Raw genomic sequence first — 17,840 nt, 5'->3', positions numbered from 1 at the left:
GTAATTTAAAAACACAGTGAGGGCCCGGCGCGGTGGCTCGTGCCTGTAGTCCCAGCGATTTGGGTGGGTGGATCACTTGAGGTCGGGAGTTCGAGACCAGCCTGGTCAACACGGTGAAGCCCTGTCCCTACTAAAAATACAAAAATTGGCCGGGCATTGTGGCCCATGCCTGTAATCCCAGCTACTTGGGAGGCTGAGGGAGGAGACTTGGTTTAGCCTGGGAGGTGGAGGTTGCCAGGAGCCAAGATCTTGCTACTGCACTCCAGCCTGGGCAACAAGAGTGCAACTGTGCTTTAAAAAAAAAAAAAAAAAAAAAAAAAAAAAAATTAAATTAAAACAAACAAACAAACAAAATAGTGGGACGTCTGGAGATGGGAACTCTTCAAGACTCAATCTGTTCCATGATGTCTGTTATCTAACATTGTGAGAGCAGTTCCCTGGCTTATCTAATATTGTGTTTAATAAACTACACTAATATTTTACCAGTAATTTAAATACTATGATTTAATTCTACTTTTGTTTAGTGATAAGTGTTTATCCCAGACCTACTTCTTAGTTACCAGTTTGTCCAAGGCTATTTTCTGTCATCCTCTAGTCTTACCCATCAAAAATAGGGAATCTCTATTTTTCCCACTTGTTTGGGCCAAAAACGTTAGAGTCAACCTAGGGCATTTTCTTTTTTGCACAGATAAATCCATGAGCGGATTTGACTGAGTCTACCTGCAAATTACACACCAAATCCGATAACTTCTTATCACCTCCACTGCTGTTATCTTGGATCAAGTCATTATCATCTACGAGCTGGGCTGTTAGATTAGCCCTTGCACTGGAATTTCTGCACTTTTGCCCTCATGACTGTACTTTTTTTACACAGTAGCTAGAATTATCCTTTTAAAATCCCAGTGAGGGCTTGTATCCCATTTTCTCCAATGTTTCCTGCCTATTTTGAGTCTTTCATGAGCATTGCTGGACCTCCTCATGCTCATCACCTACATCCCCTTCCCTCCTTCGCTGGTCTCCCTGCGGTCCCTTGAGCTCTCCCTCTGCCCTTCCCCCATATGCACACGGTTTATCTCCTCACTCCCACTGGGTCCCTTTCCAAATGCCACTTACCAAAGAGGCCTTCCTGCCCATCTACTGAAACAGCATCCTGTGCTCAGTGTTTCTCCTTTTCCCTGCTATATTATTTCAAGACGAGTATCCTCACCTGGTATATTATCCATTAACTCTTTGGATTTCCATCTCCCACAAGAGAAAGTAGCTCCATAAAAGCAGGAACATGGTTCCTTTTGTTCATTGCTATGGCCCCTGTGGCTGGTGCTCCTAATTGTTGCTCAATTATTTTTTGAATGAATGAATCATGGACCCAAGGACTTTCCCTTTCATTCACTTCACTATCATGAAACAGCTCTTCCTGAAAATTAAAGGCTACTCTCCAATTTCCTGAAAATTTAAAACATTTTAGTGCCATCACCACCACACATCTGTAGGGAATATAGAAAAGACCTTATTCCCTTTACGTCATCAGTTTTTGGAAGGATTAAAAGTAAAGCTCAAAACCTAAGCTCAAAGTGCAAGCAAAATGTGACTGTCACCCCCACCCATAATTGATATTGGATGATTTTCAGCCTAAAGTTTCAATGTTTTCCAAAAGCTGTCAGCTTCTAACTTAATACAACTCCTTTTTTCATTGCAATACTTTGTAATCTAAATAATAACTTGACCCTATTTTTTTTTCTTATGGGATACAAAAGTGCTCAAGATTAGACAAGGTTTAATTTCAAAATTTGTTTTATCATGCCTAATGTTCTCCTCTCCTTCCAATGTGAGTGGAAAAGGGAATAGAAAGACAGTCACAGAAGTTTAAAGTTCTTCAGCAAATATTGCTATTAAGTACTATTTACACCTGGTATAGTAAAATATCACTTAAAGATTTAATATTAAGAGATGGTGGGCTTCATTCCATTTTTCCACTTTGTAACTGTGTGGCCTTGATGATATCATTGAACTTCTCTGAGTTTCATTTTCCTCATTTGTAAATTTGCAACATTATAGCAGTAAAAATATGGGTTTGGGCCAGGGAGGTTATGAAGATCAAATGATACAATAGAGGAATTCTTTTAAAAGTAGAAAGTAAAATTTTATTGTGTATAGGATTACATGCATACTTTGAGAGGATTTTAAAAGTACCTTTTCTGTATTAAAATGTATATATTTATTATATTGTATTATATATTATATTTATATATTATATCTAAATTACTAAAAGCCCCGGTTTGGGATACACCAGCACCCCAAAGCACAAAGCTTGGCAAATAGAGCGTACCTGTCCAACTCCCTGAGGTGCAAGACACCGCCATGCAGGGCACAACCTCTGCAATTTGACAGGAGTCCAGGCGGCTAGATGGAGCAGATGCCTCTTGAGAATGCTCCTACCCTTTTTTCAAATTTAATTTTGCTTTGGATTCAGGGGGTACTTGTGTATATTCATCATGTGGATATATTGTATACTGGTGGGGACTGGGCTTCTATTGTAGCCGTTATTCAAATAGTAAACGTTGTACCTGATAGGTTATTTATCAACTCTCACCCCCCGCCCCCTACCCTCCCTCTTTCTGGGGACCCTAGTGTCTGTTATTTTCATCTTTATGTCCATGTGTACATACTGTTTAGCTCCCACTTACAAGTGAGAATATGTGGTATTTAGTTTTCTGTGTCAGACTTATTTTACTTAAGATAATGTCCTCTACCTGCATCCACCTGCTAAAAAAGACACAATTTTATTGTGTTTGTGGGTGCATTATATTTGTGGTGTATAGATACCACATTTTCTTCATCCAGTCAACCATTGATGGACATGTAGGCTTTTTCTCTGACTTTGCTGTTATGAATAGTGCTGTGATGAACACACAGGTTCAAGTATCTTTTTTCACATAGTGATTTATTTTCCTTTGGCTGGACACCCAGTAATGGCATTGCTGGCTTGAATGGTAGTTCTGATGTTAGTTCTTTGAGAACTCTCCATATTGCCTTTCCATCCTATGTCTTTCTGAGACTGTTACCTTGTTCTTTACTGGAGAATCTGTTCCATCTTGCCTTTACTGTGACCTTGCTCCATGAAGGTCTCTGTCTCTTCTACTTCTTTTCCACTTGCTATTTTCTGTCTGCCTATAAATATGCTCAAATATGTCCCATGAAATTGTCTTCCAGTCTCTGGCCACCACTCCTAAGTTACCGTTGTATGCCATTTTTACTCTTTGGAAACTAAACTCTGTATATCTCCTACCTCATTTTCTGTGCATTCCTCAAGCAATTGAAATATGGTTTCATCTCTCCCACATTATTAAAATGTCACTTTCCAAGGTCACCAATAATCTCTAAATTGCCAAATCCAAGAAATGTTTTTTCTGCTTATTTTATGTGATGTTCAACAGACCAGTGAGCCCTTCCGCCTCTGAAGATTTCTTTCCACTTGTTCTTGATAACAGCTCCATTTCCTGGTTTCCATGTTAGGGCATAGTGAGAAGGTAGCTGTTTGTAAGCCAGGGAAGACAGCCCCATGAGGAACCAAGTTTTCCAGAACCTTAATCTTAGACTTCTCACTTCCAGAACTGTGATAAAATAAGTTTCTGTTATTTAAGCCACATAGTCTGTGACATTTTGTTATGGCAGCCCTAGCAGATGAATACAACGATGCAAACATACTGAGCAAAGTAAGCTATAATTTAACAGTGTCTTTTGTTAAATAACCATCTTGAGTACAGAAAGCATTCTAAACTGTTCTCAGCAATGCTCTCAGTGGACATCTGGGGACTCCATGGGGTGAAAGGGTTAAGTAATGTTTAACCAGTATATATACTTAGTTCTTTTTATCATTCTGAGACTTATTAGCACTCTGAGTATCAATCCACTAAGAATGAATAATACCTTGAATGACATCAGCTTCCGCCAACATGTAAGAGGTTACTATGGTAATGGAGAAAGTTTTTCAGAGCACAAAACAAGTACCATGCTTGATATATTAGTCAGCCAGGGAAAGCAGTCACACATATAAGCTACCGCATTCATTCAATGAATAGTCATTTATACAGCATGCATGTTAGTAATTCCACTGTGTTTTTCTGAAAATCAAAACTTTAGCAGTTGTATTGAGATTCTTGGCAGATTTACAAAAGTGTTAGCACTCATTTTCAGAGCCTAGCTTTTTGGGTTTTTTATTCTTTCTTTCTTGGAACCCATATTTTCAACAGGTTCACAGGATTTCTGGCCTAAACACCAAAGTGAAAGTTCCCTGCTAGGGTTCACCTCTACTTCACGTTCATTTTCACTGAAAAATCAGTGCATTTTCTTTTCATTTCACTGCAAAAGCAGCACATGTTCATTTATAAATTTGTTAGTTATTAATTATATTTGGCTGAAAGCACAAGGTTTGATTGCACAGCCATTTTCTCTACATATTTTCTTAAGATTTTAAACGTAAACAATTAAAATGATTTGGCTCCCACTAATTATTAAGTTATTTATAATCACTCTTTCAAAAACTACTGTGAAACAAAATAACAAGAGACTATTAAAGATAAAATGGCCAATCTGGTCTTATAGGGTGAGATGTAGACTTTATCTCAATATGGAGAAGAGGATCAATTACTTATCCGTGAGCAAATTACTTGAAAAGGGAAATAATTGCTGGGAAACAGAACCAAAACAGGTTCTCTAAAATCAAGGTAACCCAAACTGGCAATAATTCCTTTCTTCATAATGTGATAGGGATAGTGTAGACGAAAACCATATAGCGTACATTCATTTTAGGAAGGTATTTTTTCAGCAAAGCATTTAAGTCTCTCATATGAGTTTTACAAATGAAACTCCCAAGTCCTAGTTTGGGTAGGAATTTCTGGCTCTCTGATGCTTGCAGCAGGTTAAACCCAAGCTTTCCAGGGTCCAAGACACACATGGGGTCTCTAGTAAGAAGACCAGAGTGTTGATAACGCCAACAATGTTGGCAGTAATACCTGACATGTGGCAACAGAGACTCAGATCTGCAGAACCCAAGCGGGACCTACTCAAAGGTTTTCTGATTCCTCCAGAGGGCCCCGGTGTCTGGAAGGAGTCAGTCTATTCCTTTTCCATCTCACTGCTGTGGACTTGGCGATTACTCAAAACTTGGGAGAATGTAGAATCTTCTATTTTTCCACCACACTCCAACTAATGGTTCAGTGAAGGAAAGTGAACTAGAAAGCCATAAATCAATGCTTCTCAGTGGTTTCAGAAGTATCTCTATTAATATGGATATTACTGGATTAGAAGAAAGCATCACACATCATATTTTCTTTAGAAATTTATTCAGTTTGCAGCCGGGTATGGTGCCTGTAATCCTAGCACTTTGGAGGCTGAGGCGGATGCATTACCTGCAGTCAGGAGTTTGAGACCAGCCTGGCCAACATGGTAAAACCCAGTCTCTACTAAAAATACAAAAATTAGCTGGGTGTGGTGGTACACACCTGTAATCCCAGCTACTCAGGAAGCTGAGACAGGAGAATTGCTTCAACCCAGGAGGTGGAGGCTGCAGTGAGCCAAGATCATGCCACTTCACTCCAGCCTGGGCAACAGAGCAAGTCTCCTTCAAGAAAAGAGGAGAGGGGAGGGGAGGGGAGGGGAGAGGGAAATTTATTCGGTTTACAATTAACCAATTGAAACATTTTTGTGAGGAATGAGGAAAGGCCATAATCTTTACACTTTAGTCACACACACACAAACACACACACCCACACACACACAGAGTATATTTAATGTAAGAACTCATATAACTACATATTTGGAGTTACCCATTTTTTAAAAAATCAAAATATAATGACTTTTCTAAACTTAAGATCAACTTGCTGGATTAGTCAGGCCCCATCTTCTCTCCAGATAATATACTACAATTCAATGCAGTTTTACACTTAATGATAATTTTAATGTGGAACAATTTAAAAGGTCTTCAGTGACCCACTTACCATGATTCTAGTTTCACAATGATAGAGCTTCATTATTTCACATTTGTACACAAACATCATTTGGGGGAGGGTGCAATTTGTTTTACTTGATGAAAACGAATTCAGTTCAGTACTATTTTAAAGAGATAATCAATAATGTATGATAAAGACCCACCATATATATTTTTTACCTTTCAAAACACTTAACTGTATTCAGCTCAGAATGAAAATAAATAGTAATGCCTTTGAGCAAAGCCAAACCACAAAGCCTAGTTACAGCTCAAGGATCGACGGGAAAGCTCAAAGTTGGTTAGTGTCACTGCCACTTAGTATCATAATCAAATGTGTTAATTCACAGTGCAAGGGACCCCGGAAGATCTCGAATATATGGTGGCATGTGTGGGCTTCCCCGTGGCTCCGTCCTTCCTGACAAATTCCTTCCTAATGCACTGGGGAATCCCCCAGTCCTGAGTGAGGTGGGTACTGCAGGCGCCACTGCTTTTTATCCAGGGGCATTTAGGACAGACGGCAGTTAGTCTAGCACCCACTGTCTTCCTGCTCGCCTCACTGGCACAACCTATTTACTTCTGAGTTTCCTTTCTCACTGTGCCTTCAGTCCTTTCTTTCACTGTCAGAGAAAGGGGTCTGGGTGTGACCTGTAATAGGCATAACACTCAAAAGAAATACTTCAAACCACGATTAATGTTAAAACCAAGAAATAAGTTAAACTACTAGTCATGAAGCTGTCAGAATATATCTAAAATGCAGACACTACACAAAATAAATTGAGAGCCAGAGGAAAAGCATTGCATGAGATTTCCAACTTTCTTTGGGAAGAAGAGTAAGGTAGCACAAGGGTTCGATAAATGTCATAATGCTCCTGAGATAGTTTGAGCAGATAAATATCCCAAATTAACACGTTAAAGTTTTGGTAAGTGTGTGCCTTCGGCTGCAATGTACTGGTTATGGACATGCTCTGTGGCTCTACATTTACGGTATCAAATGTCACTGTGTTCTGGTACACGTGGCTTAAATCATCTGTGCCTCAGTTTGCTCATCTGTAAAATGGGCAAAATAATAGCAACTTAATATTTTGTAAATTTGTTAAGGGAGTCAAATGAATTAATAAATGTAAAGCCCTCAGAGCATGCCTGTGAAAGTTAAATATGGAAACTAGTATTGTTATGATTATTGCTGGATTCCTAGACATTACAAAATGATCCTTTAACAAATTCATGCTAAATTCTACTGCTGTTTATCCAGTACAGAAATCATTGTGACTGTCACTGAGATAGTTTCTCTTTTCTTAGCTCTTTCTTTTTGAAATACACATTAAGTGAAAACAACTCACTTAGTCTCCTCACTATGAGTCCTGGCTGCTGTAGTGTTTAGCAGGAGAAGAGGTAAAATGACTGAGTAGTTACAGGTTTGGGAACGTTCTGATGCAAGAGAATGGAAACCAGCAATGAGCTGGGTGAGATAGCTCAGCTCATGTGCTCTTTGATCATCTAGTCAGCTCTCAAGGTCAATGGTGGCCTTGAGAGGGGGAGGGGGAAAGCGAGGGGGAGGGGGGAAGCGGGGGGGGGAGGGGGAAAGCGAGGGGGAGGGGGGAAGCGAGGGGGAGGGGGGAAGCGAGGGGGAGGGGGGAAAGCGAGGGGGAGGGGGGAAGCGAGGGGGAGGGGGAAAGCGAGGGGGAGGGGGGAAAAGCGGGGGGAAGCGAGGGGGGGGGGGGGAAAGCGAGGGGGAGGGGGGAAGCGAGGGGGAGGGGGAGGGGGGGGGAAGCGAGGGGGAGGGGGGAAGCGAGGGGGAGGGGGGAAGCGAGGGGGGGAGGGGGAAGCGAGGGGGGAGGGGGGAAAGCGAGGGGGAGGGGGGGGGGGAAAGCGAGGGGGAGGGGGGGCGAGGGGGGGGGGGGAAAGCGAGGGGGAGGGGAAAGGGGGGGGAGGGGGAAAGCGAGGGGGAGGGGGGGGAGCGAGGGGGAGGGGGAAAGCGAGGGGGAGGGGGAGGGGGAAAGTGAAGGGGAGGGGGAAAGAGGGAAGTGGGGAAGAAAGAAAGCAATAAAAGGAAAGAAGGGAGAAAGAGCAATAAAGGAAGGAAGGGAGAGAGAAAGAGAGAGAGAGAAAGAACAGGATGAGAAAAGAAAGCTTAACATTATCAACACAGATCTGCTTTGGATAGGTTGGTTGGGGAAGGCCTGCTCTATTTGAAATTGGATTATGAAATAAATCTTACATTTCTAATGAGGAAGATAAATTTAATTTGTATGGTCTAGTTTTGATTTATAGAAATAGTTTTCAAACATCAGTAATTCCCACAGTCTCCAAAACAGGATCAAAACAGACTTTAAAATAGGTCTTTGTTTTGCCTATTTCTGCTCAGAATGCTTCATTAAAAGATATATAAAAGAAACCCCATCCTCCCACTTAAATCCTAAAGAAGCACTGACTTACTCTCTGTTGGTGATGTGTTGTACATAGTATTCATGAGAATAAAAGTATTCATTTGAATAAAAGATTTAACAACCCTAACCTGGGCCCATAGCTATAATCTTACCTGTCAATAATTTGGGTCCCTGCATTAGTTGGTTTGCGATGCTATAAAACCAGAGACTGGGTGATTTGTAAAGAAAAGAGGTTTATTGGGCTTACACTTCTGCAAGCTGTACAATAGGCATGGTGCTGGCATCTGCTTTTGGTGAGGGCTTCAGGAAGCTTCCAATCATGGTGAAAGGTGAAGGCAGGTGATATGGTTTGGCTGTTTCCCCACCCAAATCTCATCTTGAGTTCCCAATTGTTGTGGGAGGAACCCAGTGGGAGGTAAGTGAATTATGGGGGCAGGTCTTTCCTGTGCTGTTCTCATGAGAGTAAGTCTCACGAGATCTGGTGGTTATTATAAAGGGGAGTTTTCCTGCACAAGCTCTCTTTGCTTGCTGCCATCCATGTAAGACATGACTTGCTCCTACTTGCCTTCCACCATGATTGTGAGGCTTCCCCAGCCACATGGAACTCTAAGTTCAATTAATCCTCTTTTCTTTGTAAATTGCCTAGTCTTGGGTATCTCTTTATCAGCAGTATGAAAATGGGCTAATACAGGGGGCATAGCCCATGGTGAAAAGGAGCAAGAGAGAAGGAAGGAGGTGCCAGTCTCTTTTAAACAACCAGATCTCTCCTGAACTAACAGAGTGAGAACTCACTCATTATTGCAAAAACAGCAACAAGCCATTCATGAGGGATCCACCCCCATGATCCAAACACCTCCCATTAAGACCCCACCTTCAATACTGGGGATCACAATTCAACATGAGATTTGGAGGAGACAAATATCTAAGCGATATGAATGTTAAATACTTTCTATGGACATATTAGAGAAGCTTGTCCAGCTAGTGATAAAAGAGGATAGCAGCTCCATTTCTCCTGCTTCTAAGCATGTGCATCTGCTCTTTCTTATAAACGTGAGTCCAGAAATGTTCTATTTATTTGGCATACTTTCTGTTAACAATTAAATGTGTGTGCTGAGGAATAATTTTGGAAGTTAATATATTTGATCACTGCTTGAGATCCAGAAAATTTAAAAAATTTATATTCTGGAACAAAAGTAGCACCAGGCTGCTTTTCAGATACTTTTATATGGCGAGTTTGTATGCCCAGGCTACCTCCTAAATTGGGATTCTTTATCTCCCATGTAGTATACAATAGCTCATCATTTCTTTCTCTATTATTATAAAGGCAATGCATGCATAATATGGAAAATTTGAAGGAAAAAACATTAAAAATATAAGTTATCTGTATCTCTTCCACCCAGAAATCATCATTATAAACATTTTGGCATATATTTTGCAAATGATTCTCTTATAAAATTAAAGACATATTGCTCCTACTAGATATGTTTGTTTACACTACAAAATATAATCATAAGAATTTTCCTGTGTCTTTAAATATTCTCCAAGAAAGTCACTTTTAATGGTTTAATAGTTTTAAAGTAAAAAAACTGGCTATAGAATATTCCATCACATAAATGTACCAAAACTCATATTTAACCACTGCTCTATTGTTTGACATTTTTGCTGTTTTCAAGTTTTGAAATAGAACTGGGATTGACGTCATTGCACATAAAGTTTTTGTGTATCACTAATGATCTTCTTAGGATAAATTGTAATTGTTATTATTGAGTTAAAACACATGAAAGTTTTAAATGCATTTTATATGTCTAGCCAATATTTTTTATAAATAAAAGTCACACTCCCACTGGCATAAACTAAAAATATTTACCATTATCTCTTTTGTAGGAACTGGTTTTACTATGATGAAATTTGGAAGCCATATAGTCTTTGTAGTAGGAGAGGAAGATACATATATTTGGCTATATGGCAGTAATTTAAGATGTGGGTAAGACAGTACTCAGGTCAAATACATGAAACTATTCATACCACTAAAAAAAGAATAAATTAAATTAAACAAACATATGTCCTGGGAATTTAGTGAAAGCGTGTCAAAATAAAACAAAGAAGAAATGAAGTAATGATATAAAACCAAAATAAATATATTAGAAATTCAAAGTTAAAATAGGTCATAAGGCATATCAGAGAAGTAAAGTTAAAAATCGATTCTCTGACAACCCTGATAGATTGCCTCTTGTCTAGCCCAGTGGTGTCACCATCATGTTCTAAAGTCTTGTTTCCTGGTGGGTACCGTGGCTGGTACCTGTAATCCCTGCACTTTGGGAGGCCGAGACAGGGGGATCTCTTGAAGTCAGCAGTTCAAGACCAGCCTGGCCAACATAGTGAAACCCCTGTCTCTACTAAAAACACAAAAATTAGATGGGTGTTGTGGCAGGTGCCCATAATCCCAGCTACTCCCATGACTGAAGCATGACAGTCGCTTGAACCCAGGAGGCAGAGGTTGTCGTGGGCCGAGATTGTGCCATTGTACTCCAGTCTGGGGGACAGAGTGAGACTCCGTTTCATAAATAAACGAACAATTCTTGTCTCCATTGCAGAAAGAATATGAAAGCTACATTTTCCAGGATCCTCTCCTAAATATGATTTCAGATTTTACAGCCTATCAGTAAGAGGTTCTCACTCTAGATTGGAAAGGAAGGAGAGAAATTGGGAGCATGGAGGAGAGGGAGGAGAGGGGGAAGGGACAGAGGGGGGCAATTTTTTTTCTACTGTAAGTTGGTGGCCATACCAGAGCAAAGTAAGGTCTGAATAAGCCTCAAGATAGCATAAAAAAGGGAAACACATCAAATTTTTATTTTTTTGCAAAACAAAGTGGAACCCAACATATTTAAAAAATAACAGCCTACACAAAAAAACAGATTACAGGAATGCAATTATAGTTAAAGATTAGGTAAACTATAAACTTAAATAAAACAAAATTATCATTTCATTTGATGAAGAAATAACATTTGAAAAATTACAGTACTCTTCCTGATTACAGAAAAAAATTATATAAAATAGGAACAGTTAAATATTTCTTTACTTGATTAAAAAAATGGTAAAATCAAGCCATGTATCTTACTTAGAGGAGAAATGCTAAAAGTAGTTCTGTATAGACCAGATCAAGGTAGGAAGGCTCACTGTTAGCATCAGCACTTAGAAGTCTTTTCAGAAAGCCAGAGCAGGAAGGCAGGAAGGCAGGAAGGCAGGGAGGCAGGGAGGCAGGGAGGCAGGGAGGCAGGGAGGCAGGGAGGCAGGGAGGGAGGGAGGCAGGGAGGGAGGGAGGGAGGGAGGGAGGGAAGAAGGAAGGAAGGAATTGTAAAATGAGAAATGACATGGAAAAATTATCATTTGCAGGTGAAATAATTTTGTGTACTGAAATCCAACAAAATCAAATAAAAAATACACATACACCAAATACAATAAAAACCATTAAATACAAGTCAGAAAGAGATCGGTTCCATTAATACAGCCAAATAGAACCAGTTCTTACTCTTTTTATCTTTAATTAAAATATCAGATGTATAATATCCCCAAAAAGGGAAGTTACAATATCTTGATAGTATGCCAAAAAGGTATCTGTACCCCCATGTTTATTGCACTGCTATTCACAATAGCCAAGATGTGGAATCCACGTTCGGTGTTCATTGTAAGACTAGATAATGAAAATGTGGCATATATCCACAGTAGAATACTAGTCAACCACAGAAAAGGAGATCCTGTCATTTGTTGCTAACATGGATGAACACGAATGTGGAGGATGTTATGAAGTGAAATAAGTGCTACCAGAGGGTGATATGGTTTGAAGAAGTAGTAGTTGGGGGAGATGTTGGTCAAAGAATATGTAAGTACAGTTAGAGAGGAAGGATAAGTTCAAGAGATCTGTTGTACAACATGGTAAGTAGTTGATGACAATAGATTGTATCCATGAAAAATGCTAGGAGTAGACCTTAAGTGTTCTTGTTACAAAAAAATAACTATGTGAGGTAATGCATTTGTTAGACATAACCATTTGAAGTATACATACTTCTAAACATTATGCTGTACATGATAAATATGTATACTTTTACTTTTTTATTGATACCTAATAGTTTACATATATTTGATTACATGTGATACCTTGATACATGCATACAATGTGTAATGAGCAAATCAGGTTAATTGGAATATTCTTCATCTCAAACTTTTTTCTTTATGTTAGAAGCATTCAAACTTTTTTCTCCTAGCTATTTTGAAATATGCCATAAATTATTGTTAACTATAACAGTGGTTACAGTTAGATAACTATTCATCCAACTGAACTATCTAACACTAAATCTTAACCCTTCTAACAGTATTATTTGACTCATTAACCAACCTCTCTTCACCCCCGTCCTACTTTTCCCTTTCCCCACCTCTGGTAACCACTAACCTACTCTCTATCACCATGAGATTCACTTTTTTAGCTCCCATACATGAATGAGAAGACGCCATATTTGTCTTTCTGTGCCTGGCTTATTTCACTTAACATAATGACCATTGGTTCCATCCACACTGCTGCAAATGACAGGATTTCCTTCTTTTTTATGGCTGAATAATTTTCCGTTGTGTATATATACCACGTTTGTTTATCTTTTCGTCTGTTGATAAACACATATGACTTTATACATCTATTTTATAAATAAATTTGAAAAAAACTGATAAATTTAACTACACTTACTCATGTAGAGTAAAAGATGAAAAGGACAACAAATACGTCCAGCTAATATGAGATAAAACGGCACTTTTTTTTTTTTTTTTTTTTTTTTTGAGATGAGATCTCACTCTCACCACGGCTGAAGTGCAGTGGTGTAATCTCAGCTCACTGCAACCTCTGCCTCCCAGGCTCAAGCAATCCTCTTATCTCAGCCTCCCAAGTAGCTGGGACTACAGGCATGCACCACCACACTCAGCTTTTTTTTTTTTTTTTTTTTGCATTTTTGGTAGAGACAGGGTCTCACCATGTTGCCCAGTTGCTCTTGAACTCCTGGGCTCAAGAAATCCACCTGCCTTGGCCTTCCCAAGTGCAGGATTACAGATGTGAGCCCTGTGCCAAGCCTGGGACTCTTCTTAAAAAAAAAAAAAAAAAAGTATTTACAATTTGACTGTGTGTATGTATGCATTTTTATATATATGCAACACAATATAAACTAGCAAAACATATGAACAAATAATACATAGAAAAAGAAATTAAAATTCTGTTAATATGTAGGGAAAAAATGCCTCTGATATAAACGACCCCTCCTTTATTACTTTTATCTAATTCTTAGTCATCCCGCACAATCGGGCCCATGTGTCACCTCTTTCAGAAACTCTGCCACCCTCCTCCTCATTCCCCTTCCCACAGTGTGAGCTGTAGCACCCTCCTAGGAGCTCTCCCGGCTCCAGGGCAGCCACTGCTTCATGGCACTATAACAGCCTGTTAAGTCACCTTTCCCCTCCATCTACTCACTTCCTGAGAACTCAGTGTGAATCTTACTTGCTTTGCATTCTAAGTCCTACTTGCAGCTCCTGGCAAATGGTAAGCACAAAATAAATGTTAATTAAATGAATAAATGAATGAAGAAATGGTGTTTGGATTCATTTACTATGGTCAATATTCAATGTTAATGAAGACATTAGGCAATCACAGAAGTATGTGTTGACCCTTAAATCATCATAGTCTTGTAAGGTCTTATATTTAATATTGTTAATTATATGTGAATTACATAATGTGAATAATGTCATATAATACATTTCTCTGACATTTCAGTAGGTTATTGAAATATAAATGCACCTTGATTTTTCCAGCTTCCCTAAATCTGCTTAGTATTCTTCTGCCTGGAATCCTTTCACTATTCAAAATCTCCCTTTTCCCTGCAAGAAACCTCAAAGCCCCATCTCCTCTCAGATGCCCACCCTCATTTCTGTCTAGTTCCACAGGTTTTTGTTTCATTACATTATTTCGTTATATTCTTTTCCAAATATGTGACAGCAACCTCTATTGGTTTATAAGTTCCTTAAAAGCCAAGTGTATATTGCTTTCATTTTTATATCCCTCCAGAATCTGGTAGAACTTTTTTGGAGGAGATACTTAATCTTTTTAAAATTAAAGATTGGGACTTCCAACCTCAGAACTATCAAGTTCATAGAAGATGTTTAATTACAACAGTGATTTTCAGTGCAATGTTTTGGGAATTACATTAAGCTTTTTACATGCATTAACTTATTTAGTTCTCAAAATAACCATCTGCATGAGTATAATTAATATCACCATGTTTTAGACTGCCATATGAGAATTAGAAAGAAAAGTAACTTGTCAAAATATACACAACTGATAGTGTCATCTTAACTACTATACTATCTACTTATGGATGTTATATATTAGCAATAGATTTTTCCCTAATTGCATTAATCTGCCTTCTTTTTAAAAAACGAGAAAGAAAAAAAACCATACTTTCCTTTCGGTAATTCAGTTCAGTCAGTTCAGTTTACTTACCTGATTATAAAAAGATATTTGTAAGAATCATGGGTTAATTTGATTGAATTTACACACATACAGAGAGAGAAAAAATGAGTCTCTGAATAAACTATCTTTTTTAAGCAATCGAAAATATGCAATAGGGCTGAGATGGATAATTACACTACTGAACAGTTGCAACTGAGGTGCTTATTCTCCTTCAAGGATGGATGTGGTTTTGATTCTAGGAGGGAGCAGGCACTACCTTTGCTCTCCTTTCACAGATAATTAGTCAGCGTAGCCTCTCCGCAAATGACAACAGACCCATCTGCAATATCTGCAGACTGACAATAAAGGGCTCCCTGCTTTCCAGGAGACCCAGTTAGTGTGGTGTTGTCATGGCAGTGGTCTTTTCTTGGTTGCAGAGAAGCAGTTGCGCTAATTCTCCTAGGGTGGCAAGGATCTGTTTCTTATCAGTGCCTTGCATGATTCAAAGATAGTATGGGATAAGTCAGTGATGCGGACCTTGGAAGCTGTGGCAGGGTCCTTTCTGTCCACTGCTCCATCCCACTTGCCCAGTAAAAGCCCTTGTTCCACCCTTTGTGATAATGCAGCTGAGTTCAGTCGTGTGGCAAAGGGGATGTCTGCAAGAAACAGTTGATTATCGGAACTTCCAGGAAGACACTTCAGCTTAAATGATACATCCTAGGCTTTGCTGAATAAAGAATGAACCTTAGGTCCTGTATTAGTCCGTTCTCACATTGCTATAAACAACTACTTGAGACTGGGTAATTTATAAAGAAAAGAGGTTTAATTGACTTACAGTTCTGCAGGCTGTACAGGAAGCAGGGCTGGGAGGCCTCAGGAACTTACAATCATAGCAGAAGGCAAGAGCGAAGTAAACACGTCCCACCAGGGTGGAGCAGGAGAGAGAGACTGCAAAAAGGGGAATTGCCACGCACTTTTAAACAAGCAGATCTCGTGAGACCTCTATCACAAGAACAACAAGGGGTAAACCCACCCCCATGATCCAATCACCTCCCACCCGGTCCCTCCCCCAACGCTGGGGATTACAATTCAACATGAGATTTGAGTGGGGACACAGAGCCAAACCATTTCAGGTTTCTACACCAGTAACTGTTTTGTTGGGAAATTTTAAAGTATCTTATTCGTTGATAGCGTAAATGCAAACGTCTCTTCATTCTGGGAGCTGATGAGAGAAACAAGACCGTGGCCTGCTGTCTCCCAGGATGGTGGGGTACACTGATTGATTCAATGGCCCCAATTTAATACGCTTTGCTGTATAACTTTGTAGAGTCCTCCCACTCTCACTCTTGGCTTGGCCGCATGTCCTGACTGATGGTGTTTAGCAAAGTGGTGCAAACAGAGGCTTGAAAAGCTCAGTTTGTTGAATCTTTCTCACTTCTTCTGCCATCGCCATGGCACAGACTACATACCTAGGCTAGATCACTGGAGAATAAGAGACACATGGAATCAATCCAAATAAGGCCACCTTGGATCAGCCACAGATGTGAGTGAGACAAGCTGAGATCAGAAGTACCACCAGCTGAAACCAGTGTAAACCACCAATCTACAGGCTCATGAGCTAAATGTATACTAATTAAAGTCATTAAGTTTCAGAGTCAATTATAACTCAGCAATTATTAAAGCATAGATAACTAATATAACTAAGAATGCCTTTAGTGCAAACATTTTCTCTCATCAATTTATCTCAAGTTCAGTATAATTTCTCAATACATTATTTTGAATGGAAATTGTGAATCTCCTTGTACATCTCACTAGACTGGAAACTCTCTAAAGACACAGACTTTATCCAAGTCACCACTGTAGCCTGAGTGGCTGTCATTTGTTATCTGTTTAACAGATTTTTGGTAAACAAATGAATTTATGAGTGAATGAGAAAAGCGATATTTTTTACAAACTGCAAATAGGAAGAAAAATGTCTGCTCTCAAGTTGCAGGAATAAGTTTTAGCTCTCCTTAAGTTGTAGGTCAAGAAGCAGGAAATTGCCTGTCCCTTTCTTAGCCTTTGAAACACAGAGAACCCTTCCCTATTGTGCTCCAAATGTCCCAGAGCCACTTGGAAGTCAGTGCCAGAGGCTGTCAACCATCCATCCTCAAGTCCCAGTCTACTCTCCTGTTTAACAGTAACCCCCCCAACCAACCAGTCCCATGACTCTCTATTCCAACTCTCTCTGGTTTCTGCTTCTCTGTATCCCCAGATCTGTTTTTCTCCATATGTGCCTTTTTATTTTGACAATCGATTTGGACATTGTCTCTGATGGATTGACTTTGGTTCTGCTTTCCTTTTACCTTGTTTTACTAGTCCTGTCATCAATGTAAGAAACAATCCCATCAGTATTAGCGATGTTCCTAAACCTTCTGCTAGAGTCTGAAAGATTATTATCAAATGGAAGCTGATAGCAGAGGGAATGGAAGCAGAAACAAGAACACATCCAGGACATGGCTATAGGAAGGAAGAGTACACTAAGACTCAAGTCCGAAGGCAGAGGGCAGTCTGAGACAGGACCATGACCAGGTGGACAAGCCTTGGCACATGACATCAGCCACAGGTGAGGGTGTGCGTGTCAGAAGATTCTGAATGTCAGCCTTTGAGGGGATCCAGGTGCATCAAAATGTGGAGAAAAGGCAAGGGGTGGTTATGACAGCTTAGATGAACTATTTGAGGCTTCAGTGGAGGCAGAGGCTTCACAATGATCTATCAGTAAAGTGTGTTTTCCTTTGACAAGGGGATAGTGAATTAAGATCCTAAAAATTTGGATTGACTTTTCCTAGATCAATTTTTATTCATATAGCTAATGAGAAACTTTAAAGGGAGTGTTCTTTAAATGGATTACACGTGTGCCTTCAAATAGTGATACCTTTAGCCCTCTGGGTAGCCTGATGGAGGTGTCTAGCAGAAGTCAACAAGTGGGTTACATCTAGGTTGAGAA

At 39.6% G+C, this 17,840-nt stretch overlaps 1 long non-coding RNA gene across 1 annotated transcript in view; it reads right to left on the bottom strand.

Annotated features, from left to right (window-relative positions):
• Positions 1-15,205: 15,205 nt before the first annotated feature.
• LOC126940190 (uncharacterized) overlaps positions 15,206-17,840 on the bottom strand; it is a 120,520-nt gene continuing 117,885 nt past the window's right edge. Inside the window, exon 4 of the long non-coding RNA XR_007720655.1 lies at positions 15,206-15,802. This is a non-coding gene — a long non-coding RNA (uncharacterized LOC126940190). The remainder of the gene's footprint in view (positions 15,803-17,840) is intronic.

Source organism: Macaca thibetana, chromosome 17 (genome assembly GCF_024542745.1).
Source record: "Macaca thibetana thibetana isolate TM-01 chromosome 17, ASM2454274v1, whole genome shotgun sequence".
Taxonomy (NCBI): Eukaryota; Metazoa; Chordata; class Mammalia; order Primates; family Cercopithecidae; genus Macaca; species Macaca thibetana.
Note: the sequence above shows the minus strand (reverse complement) of the source record. Positions and strands in the feature narration are given on the sequence as shown.